The sequence below is a fragment of the Theropithecus gelada genome, chromosome 6 (assembly GCF_003255815.1).
Source record: "Theropithecus gelada isolate Dixy chromosome 6, Tgel_1.0, whole genome shotgun sequence".
In the NCBI taxonomy this organism is placed as follows: Eukaryota; Metazoa; Chordata; class Mammalia; order Primates; family Cercopithecidae; genus Theropithecus; species Theropithecus gelada.
The window spans coordinates 70,351,896-70,361,695 of NC_037673.1; the positions used below are offsets into that span (position 1 = coordinate 70,351,896).

The window sequence follows — 9,800 nt, forward strand, 5'->3', positions numbered from 1 at the left end:
CAGGGCCCAAATGTGTTCATTATGCAACAGCCAGCATTCCCGATTGTAATCCCTGTCTGTGATGCAATGACAAAATACAAATGGCTTGGGTATAATCTGCTCAGTTCGTAAGTAGAGTAATTCGCGAGGAGCCAACGAATTAAAATATTTCCCAAATTCTCAGGAACCTTGAAAATGACAAACTGTGTCACAGTTCTCTGAGAATCACAATGAAAAGTTTCCCTTCTGGAAATGTTTTAGAAATATGTCCCTCCAGTTCCAACTCCACAAAAAATCCGTACACACCGTTTTAATTTACGTTAAGAACTGCTCTCCCAGCGGGGAAAGGTGACCTGCATCAGGTGGTTATTTTCGAATCCACCCCGATACGATACCCACGCCGCTTCCCAGACGCTGAAAAGCCAGTGAAATGCTTCATCCTTTCTCCCCAAGGACAGTCATGGGAGTCAGTGTAATCCAGACCCCCGAGCCATAAACCACCCAGGGTTCAAGGCTTTACCTCCTAAGGCATAGGCCTCTTGAAAAATGGCATAATGGAGAGCTGAGAACACAATTAGGACAAAACTGCAACGACCTGCATTCTAGAGGAAAGAGAATCATACAGTATCTATTCCAAAAGTAGTTACAGGTAAGGGAAGACGGTCAGAGCATCTCTGGAGGCCACCTGGTCGCGTGAACCGAGTCTAAACGCTGAAGTTCCACACCTCCCCGAGTCCGCGTCTCCCCAAGCCAAAGCAATCAGCGCGCACGCCAAGCATCCAGGTGGGGAGAGGACGAGGGGAGGGGGCGGCCAGCCGCAGCTGCGAACTGGCCCGCGGCAGAGGCGAGGGGAGAAGACCAGCATTCCCTCACACAAAATGGTGGCGCCGAGGCGGAGGCCAGCGCACCTGGGGGCGCCACACGCCCTACAGGATTCCCGCAGACCGCCGCCAGCTGGACGCGAGCCCCGGATCCAGGCGGCCCGCACTGGTCTGCGCCAGGCCCAGCCCCAAGGGGCCATTCACAGCTGGTGTCCCGCGTCGCCGCTCGGTGTCCGTGGGACTGGCGCCGGCGGGGGCGAGGGCCTGGCGCGACCGCCTCGGCCTCACCCCACGTCCGCGCCGGGGATAGGGAGCGCACTCACCTCAGACGCGCCCCGGGAGCCGCTGGAAGAGCCCGGGAAAGGAGGCGGAGCCGCGCGAATGAATGGAGCCGGCGGCTGCTCGCTGGCGACCTCCGGCCGGTCCCGGGCCGCACCGCTCGCGCCTGCCAGGGTTGGTGCGGCTGCCAGGACTGGTGCGGCCGCCTCCCGCTCGCCCCGGACGCCCGGCTCCTCGTCGCGGGTCGGCCGCGGCCCACCGTGCCCTCCGACGACGTGACGCACTAGCGCCGCAGCGCCTCCAGCCTTCGCTTCCGCTCCGCGCCCGCGCCCCCGGCGAATCCCCCCACCCGCCCGCGCGGAGCGGCCCCTCCTCAGAGCCGGCGACGCCGCCCTGCCTCCCTCCAGCCCAGGCTCTCAAGCGCCGGCCGGCAGGTGCGGCCTTGGCCAGCCCGGGGGTGCCACGCGGCCCCCGCCTAGCCACCCGCGCCCCCTCTCCCCGCCCCGGCCGCCGTCACCCGGCAGCGCGACGCCCAGCTCAGGGCGATGGCCTGGTATTAAAGAGTCACCTTGGCTTAGATATAAAAATAGATGCGGTTAAGCCGCGGGGGCTACAACGCTGATTTTGCGTATTCCTTTAATGCCGACCTTCGCAGGATTCTGTTCGCTTATCCAGGCGGAGCTCTCCAGCCCAGCGCAGGCCCTCCTGAAATTTACCCAGAGTGGGCGCGGCCATCCCGACCTCGGGACAGGGGTGCAGAGGGCACGGGTGAGGACCGCCGGCCTCCGCCCCGCCACCTTCATCCTAAACCTACTGCCACTTAGGTGCGTGCAAGGAAGAATCGTGGTCTGCTTTCACAGTCTAGAGAAGTCCTAGAGTCCGGACTTGCATCTGGAGATGTCAGGAAAATACCAAATTCCTGCGCTGACCTTTTCTCTTTCACCGTTTAACCGGTACAGACTAACCCTGACCCAGAAAGATAGCAGGGTTCCATCCGGCTTTCCTCCCCTGCCTCTGCCAGCGCTATTCTACTGTCATATGGCCTCTTGCGCCTTTGCTAATTACACATTCCTACTGAAAAAATTAGCCCTCCTGCATTTAAAACATGATATATTGACTTTAAGGTAATGCATATTGTAGTCTAATGTATTTAATAAATGTATTGAGAAACAATATTGTATGTATTAATGTCAAGACTTTCTTTTACTCATTATGCAAGAACCGTAGCATTATGTTCAGCTCATCCAGAAAAGTGGGAAATTGCTTCTTTCATTCCTGGGAAATATTTAACAATCACAATACCAACTTTCACGAGTTTCCTAATGATTAGCAAAATTAGCAAGATCAAAAAATACTTCAAAGAATACTTGTTGATACAGATATATTTGACCCTGATTTAAAAAAAAAAAAATAGGCTTTTCTGCCATGTAAGAATCTATTGTTTCATTTGTATAATATTTAATTAGCCAAAATCTTGACTATTACACATCATTTACCATTTTAATGAAACGTAATGAATTAGATTTAATAGAGCAGAAATTTTGGATAGTTGGGTTCTACCTATAGCCAGTGATGGATGAAATTATATGACTTGTATTTACATTTCTACAGCTATATGTAAGTAGGAGTCCCCAGGGTAATCCCAAACAATTGCCATTTGGGGAAGCTTTTTTTGGCTACCAGACTATACCCTACAGATGTTGAAGCCTCAGGCCTTACTGTAAAGCTAACCAGTACAACTTGTTTATAATATTTGAAATGCCTGGGTATGATTAACTCTTAGCTATTGTCTAAGAAGTGTGCGGGTATTTGTGCCTGAATCAGGGAGGCCTGGCTCCCAAATGTCTGGCTACTCTGGTAGGAGACAGAACTACATTCACCCAGCCCTATAAAAAAAAAAAAGTCCAATTTTTTTTTTTTTTTTAATTTGAGACAGGGTTTCACTCCCACAGCCTAGGCAGGCTGGAATGCAATGGCGCGGTCTCTACAACTTCCACCTCTACAACCTGCAATTTCTGCAACCTCCGCTTCCCAAGCTCAAGCTATTCTCTGGCGTCAGCCTCCGGAGTAGCTGGGACTACAGGTGCACACCAACGCATACCACTAAATTTTGTAGAGACGGAGTTTCGCCATGCTGCCCAGGCTGGTCCTGAACTCCTGAGCTCAAGTGATCTGCCTGCCTAGGCCTACCAAAGTGCTAGGATTACAGGTGTGAGCCACCACGCCCAGCCTGATTCTCTTTTCCCTACTTGCAACATGACACTATTTTTGAGAGTTTTTGTTTTTTTCTTTTTAAATCACCATTGACTTCTCTCTTTGGCTGAGATAAGTTTTGCTTATGTTAGTGGGTATGAGGGAAGAGAGAGACCCTCTCATATTGTTTTATATTGTTTTATACTCAGAAAAGGAAAGACAAGAGAAACTAAAGGCAGGTAGCCTGGCACCTAGGAACCAGACCCAAAACCAGGCCTCGGCCTGCCTGACCTAAGCCTAGTAGTTAAAATTCGACCCCTGACCTAGCAACTGTTGTTACCTATAGATTCCATACATTGTATGGAAAGACATTGTGAAACCTCCCGTTCTGTTCTGTTTCACACTGACCACTGGTGCTCGCATCCTCCGTGATGTACCCCCTGGCTTGCTCAATCGATCACGACCCTCTCTCGCAGACACCCTTAGAGTTGTGAGCCCTTAAAAGGGACAGAAGTTGAGCACCTGACAAGCTCAGATTTTAAGACGCTAGCCTGCCGATGCTCCCAGCTGATTAAAGCCACTCCCTTCACTATCGGTGTCTGAGGGGTTTTGTCTGCGGCTCATCTCGCTACATTTCTTGGTTCCCTGACTGGGAATCGAGGTGATTAACGGATGGTCAAGGCAGCTCCTTAGGCGGCTTAAGCCTGCCCTGTGGAACATCCCTGCCGGGGACTCCAACCAGCCGGAGCGACGCAGATCCTGAGAGCGCTCCCAGGTAGGCATTTGCCCCGGTGGGACGCCTCGCCAGAGCAGTGTGTGGCAGGCCCCCGTGGAGGATCAATGCAGTGGCTGAACACCAGGAAGGAACTGGCACTTGGAGTCTGGACTTCTGAAACTTGGTAAGACTAGTCTTTGGAACTTGCCCACTCCATTTGAGTGGAAGTGTGGCCTGATCAACCATGGCGTGCCTTTATCGGGATTTTGGTTTTGGTTTTGACTTGGTTTGAATTGTTTGACAGGACTGGTCTTTGGAACTTGCCCACTCGAGTGGAAGCGTGGCCTGATCACCCATGGCGTGCCTTTATCAGCACTTTGGTTTTGGTTTTGACTTGGTTTGAATTGCTTGACAGGACTGGTCTTGGGAACTTGCCTACTCCATTTGAGTGGAAGCGTGGCCTGATCACCCATGGTGTGCCTTTACCGACACTTTGGTTTTTGTTTTTGACTTGACTTGGGTTGCTTGATACTTTGGTTTTGGTTTTGACCTGGCTTGGATTTCTTGATACTCTGATTTTGGTTTTGATTCTGGTTTGATGTAAACTGTAACAGTGTGTGTGCCCTTTTTACCCATTCTGTGTTTTGTAGTGTGTGTGTGGGGGGTGTTTTGTCTCAAGGAGACATGGGTCAGGCACAAAGTAAGCCCACCCCACTAGGAACTATGTTGAAAAATTTCAAGAAAGGATTTAAGGAAGATTACGGTGTTACTATGACACCAGGAAAACTTAGAACTTTGTGTGAAATAGACTGGCCAGCATGAGAGGTGGATTGACCATCAGAAGGAAGCCTAGACCGGTCCCTTCTTTCAAAGGTATGGCACAAGGTAACCTGTAAGCCAAAGCACCCAGACAAGTTTCTGTACATAGACAGTTACAGCTGATTTTAGACCCCCTTCCCCGCCGCAGTAGTTAAGAGAACAGCAGCATAAGCAGCTGGCAGAGGCAAGGAAAGACCAGCAGAGAGAGAGAGAGGAAAAGACAGAGAGGAAGAGACAGAGAGACAAAGAAGGAGTCAAGAAAAGAGAGAGAGAGACAGAGAGGCAGAAAGAGAAAGAGACAAAGGCAAAAGGAAAGTCAGAGAGAGAGAGACAGAAAGTCAAAGAGAGAAAGAAAAAGAGAAAGAAAGAAATATACAAATAGTTAAGAAAAAAACAGTGTACCCTATTCCTTTAAAAGCCGTCTATACCAATTCTAAGTTAATTTAAACAACGTCTTATTAATAAGAAAGGATAATTGAAATACCAAACTTACAAGGTTTTCAACAAAGTAAAGTTTGCTAAAAGTTAACAGTGTAACATGTATTACAGTAACTTCTAATCTTGTGGCCTTAGACAGTCTAGTCCACAGATATAAAGAAAGTTCGCTTTATAAAAAAAAAAAAAAAAGGAAAGGTTTTCTTCAAAAAAAAAAAAAAAAAAGGAAAAAAAGGAAAAAAAAGGGGGGAGAGGCAGAACTTATGTAATAAGAGTGTTATATGGTAAATTCTTGTCCTGAAATAAATTAACTGGTTGTTTAAAGAAAGAAATGTTTGTAATAAGTCAGAAAGTTGAGACATGTTGAAGAATTGTCTGCAAAAGTCGTGAAAGGAAAAAAGTCATAAAAAATTTATGCAAAAAATGTTGTATAATTTAAAAGTAATAAGGTCTCCTGAGTACTATTGAAGAAACAGTTTATGTGCAAGATGTGTAAGAAAAGTAAAATATACCTTTGGTAAAAAGATTATAAGGAGGCATAAGAATATGGATTTTTACCTACACTAAAAGGTTAAAAAAAATTATTGTTTTGAAAGTTTAAGCAAGTTTTAAAAGGTTAATTGTAAGGAAAATTCTGTGTGTAAGCATATTAGCTAAAGTTAAAAAGGTATCATCCAGTTTTTCTGTGAACTGGACATTAAAGTAAAAACGCAACAGGTTTTTCTTAAAGCACCAACCTGCTCTTTAACAAAAATTATAAAAGGTTAAAAAGAGTCTATAAAATCTTACCTTATGGTCAAACATTAAAAATTAGATAAATATGTCTATAAGATTTTATTAAAATTAAGTTTAACATTAATAACACACTAATATAAAGGTAAAATTTAGCTTATCTAGTATAAAAATCATACAAGAAGCATTATTAAATACAAAATGGTGTTTAACTTTCTTTGGTCTAAAAACTAATAAAAATAGGTGCTAAAGGAAACTTTCATTTTACTAGAGGATCATAGAAGTTAAAAACTTAAAACAAAGTTTGGTAATTAAGACAGCATACCGGAGCCTATTGTGAGGAGAAGGGATGGGCGAGGGATAGAATTAGGAGATATACCGAATGTAAATGACGAGTTAATGGGTGCAGCACACCATCATGGCACATGTATACATATGTAACAAACCTGCACGTTGTGCACATGTACCCTAGAACTTAAAGTATAATAATAATAAAAAAAAAAAGACATATCAATATGCAAATGCCTGGTTGAAATGGATCAAATATTCCATCTGCACGTTCAACAAAAGCAATTATTATGCTTGTGCACATGGCAGGCCAGAGGCCCAGATTATCCCCTTTGCACTAAGACGGTCCTCCAGTTGACTAAGCATGGGTTCCATGGTAGCTCTTTTCCAGGATTCTACAGCCTGGAGTAATAAGTCATGCCAAGCTCCCTCTCTGCTATATCCCAAAGTCCAGCACCCCGCAGGTCAGCCCCCGAGGGCCATCCAGCTTCCATGTCCCAACACTAAGTTCACTTCGTGTCTCTCACAAGAGGGAGGAAACTTAGCATTCCTTGGAGACCTGAAGGGATGCAGTGAGCTTAAGAATTTTCAAGAGCTTATCAATCTGTCAGCCCTTGTTCATCCCTGAGCGGATGTGTGGTGGTATTGTGGTGGACCTTTACTGAGCACTCTGCCGAATAACTAGAGTGGCACTTGTGCTTTAGTCCATTTGGCTATCCCTTTCACCCTGGCATTTCATCAACCAGAGGAAGAAAAAAAATAAGACATAGTAAAGCGAGAGAAGCTCCTTATGGGTCTTTCGACTCTCACATCTATTTAGATGCAATTGGAGCCCTGCAAGGAATACCAGATCAATTTAAAGCTTGAAATCAAATAGTTACAGGATTTAAGTCAGTATTTTGGTAGATGACAGTCAATAAAAATATAAATTAGATAAACTACATCTATTTCAACCAACAGCAACAAGCTTTTCATGACTTAAAAGAAAAACTCAGGTCGGCCCTAGCCCTGGGGCTACCTGACCTGACAAAACTTTTTACACTCTATGTGTCAAAAAAAAATGGCAGTTGGAGTTTTAACCCAGACTGTAGGGCCCTGGCCAAGACCAGTGGCCTATCTCTCAAAACAACTAGACAGCGCTTCCAAAAGCTGGCCCCCATATCTAAGGGCCTGGCAGCAACAGCCCTGTTAGCACAAGAAGCAGATAAGCTAACTCTTAGGCCAAATGTAAACATAAAGTCCCCCCATGCTGTGGTGACTTTAATAAATACCAAAGGACATCATTAGCTAATGAGTGCTAGGCTAACTAGATACCAAAGCTTGCTCTGTGAAAATCCCTGCATAACCATTAAAATTTGCCTCACCCTAAACCCGGCCACCTTACTCCTGGTATCAGAGAGCCCAATTAAACATAACTGTGTAGAAGTATTAGACTCAGTTTATTCTAGTGGGTCCAACCTCTGAAACCATCCTTAAACATCAGTAGACTAGGAGCTGTACGTGGATGGGAGCAGCTTCACGAACCCCTGCAAAGTGACTCTGAAAAAGATGACAAGCCCTGCTCCAGTCACACCTGGAAGCTGACTGGTCCACGCACAGCGGAAGCATGAGGAAACTCATCTCGAGACTCATTTTCCTTAAAATGTGGACTTGTACAGTAAGGACCTCAACTGACCTTCCTCAGATTGAGGACTGTTCCCAGTATACACATCAAGTCACTGAGGTAGGACAAAAGAGTGCTACAGTCCTATTATTTTATGGTTATTATAAGTGTACCAGGACTCTAAAAGAAACTTGTTTGTATAATGCTATTCTATTCAAGGTATGTAGCTCAGTCTCTAAATGTTATGTTTGTGAAAGAACTATAATAGAAGATCAATGGTCATAAGAAGCCCAAGAATTAGTGCCTCCTGACCCAGTTCCTGATGAATTCCCGGCCCTAAAGAATCACCCTGATCATTTCTAGGTTCTAAAAGTCTCAATTATTGGACAATATTGCATAGCTAGAAAAAGGAAATAATTCACTCATTCTATAGAATGACTTAGTTGCCTAGGACAAAAACTGTATAATAGTACCACAAAAACAAATACATGGTGGAGTTCAAACCATACAGATAAAAATCCATTCAGTAAATTTCCAAAATTGCAGACCATTTAGGCCCACCCAGAATCCCACTGGGACTAGACGGCCCCACTGGGCTATGCTGGATATGTGGACATAGAACCTACGCTAAGCTGCCTGACCAGTGGACAGGTAGTTGTGTTATTGGCACTATTAAACCATCTTTCTTTCTACTGCCCATAAAAAACATGTGAACTCCTCGGCTTCCCTGTCTATGCTTCCCGCAAAAAGAAAAGCATAGCTATAAACAAACTGAAAAATAATGAATAGCCCCCTAAGAAAATTATACAATACTATAGGCCTGCCACTTAGACACAAGACGGCTCATGGGGATACCAGACCCCCATTTACATGCTCAGCCGAATCATACAGTTGCAAGCTGTTTTAGAAATCATCGCTAATAAAACTGGTCAAGCCTTGACTATTCTGATGCGGCAAGAAACTCAGATAAGAAATGCTATCTATCAAAATAGATTGGCTCTCGACTACTTGCTAGCAGCTGAAAGAGAGGTCTATAAGAAATTTAACCTTACTAATTACTGTCTTCACATAGATAATCAAAGGCAAGTATTTAAAGACATAGTTAGAAATATGACAAAACTGGCACATGTACCCATACAAGTGTAGCATGGATTCGATCCTGAAGCTATGTTTAGAAGGCAGTTCCCAGCACTAGGAGGATTTAAAACTCTTATAATAAGGGTTATAATAGTAATAGGAACCTGCTTACTGCTCCCTTGTTTGTTACGTGTACTTCTTCAAATGATAAAAAGCCTCATCGCTACCTTCGTTCACCAGAATGCTTCAGCACAAGTGTACTATATGAATCACTATCAATATATTGCACAAGAAGACATAAATAGCGAAAGTGAGAGTGAGAACTCCCACTAATAAAAAGTGAGAGTCTCACAGGGGGCAAATGAGGGAAGAGAGAGACCCTCTCATATTGTTTTATACTCAGAAAAGGAAAGAGAAGTGAACCTAAAGACAGGTAGTGCAGCACCTAGAACCAGACCCAAAACCAGGGCTGGGCCTGCCTGACCTAAGCCTAGTAGTAAAAATTGGACCTCTGACCTAGCAACTGTTGTTAGCTATAGATTCCAGACATTCTATGGAAAGACATTGTGAAACTTCCCGTTCTGTTCTGTTTCACTCTGACCACCGGTGCTTGCAGCCCCTGTCACATACCCCCTGGCTTGCTCAATCGATCATGACCCTCTCACGTGGACCCCTTTAGAGTTGTGAGCCCTTAAAAGGGACAGAAGTTGAGCATCTGACGAGCTCGGATTTTAAGACGCTAGCCTGCCGATGCTCCCAGCTGATTAAAGCCACTCCCTTCACTATCTCGGTGTCTGAGGGGTTTTGTCTGCAGCTGGTCCTGTTACAGGCAAAGAACAACAACTAAAAAAATGAGCTT

General features: G+C 45.1%; 1 protein-coding gene across 2 annotated transcripts in view; it reads right to left on the reverse strand.

Moving 5' to 3' along the window:
* The window catches only part of FAM169A (family with sequence similarity 169 member A), an 88,189-nt gene extending 86,381 nt beyond the window's left edge, over nt 1–1,808 (reverse strand). The window contains exon 1 of one of the 2 annotated variants that reach the window (XM_025389123.1): nt 1,727–1,808. The gene's annotated coding sequence lies outside the window, so the exon portion shown is untranslated. Of the gene's footprint in view, nt 1–1,123; nt 1,359–1,726 lie in introns of those variants that run through there. The other variant, XM_025389124.1, reaches the window with a different exon arrangement.
* Between the last annotated feature and the right edge of the window lie 7,992 nt (nt 1,809–9,800).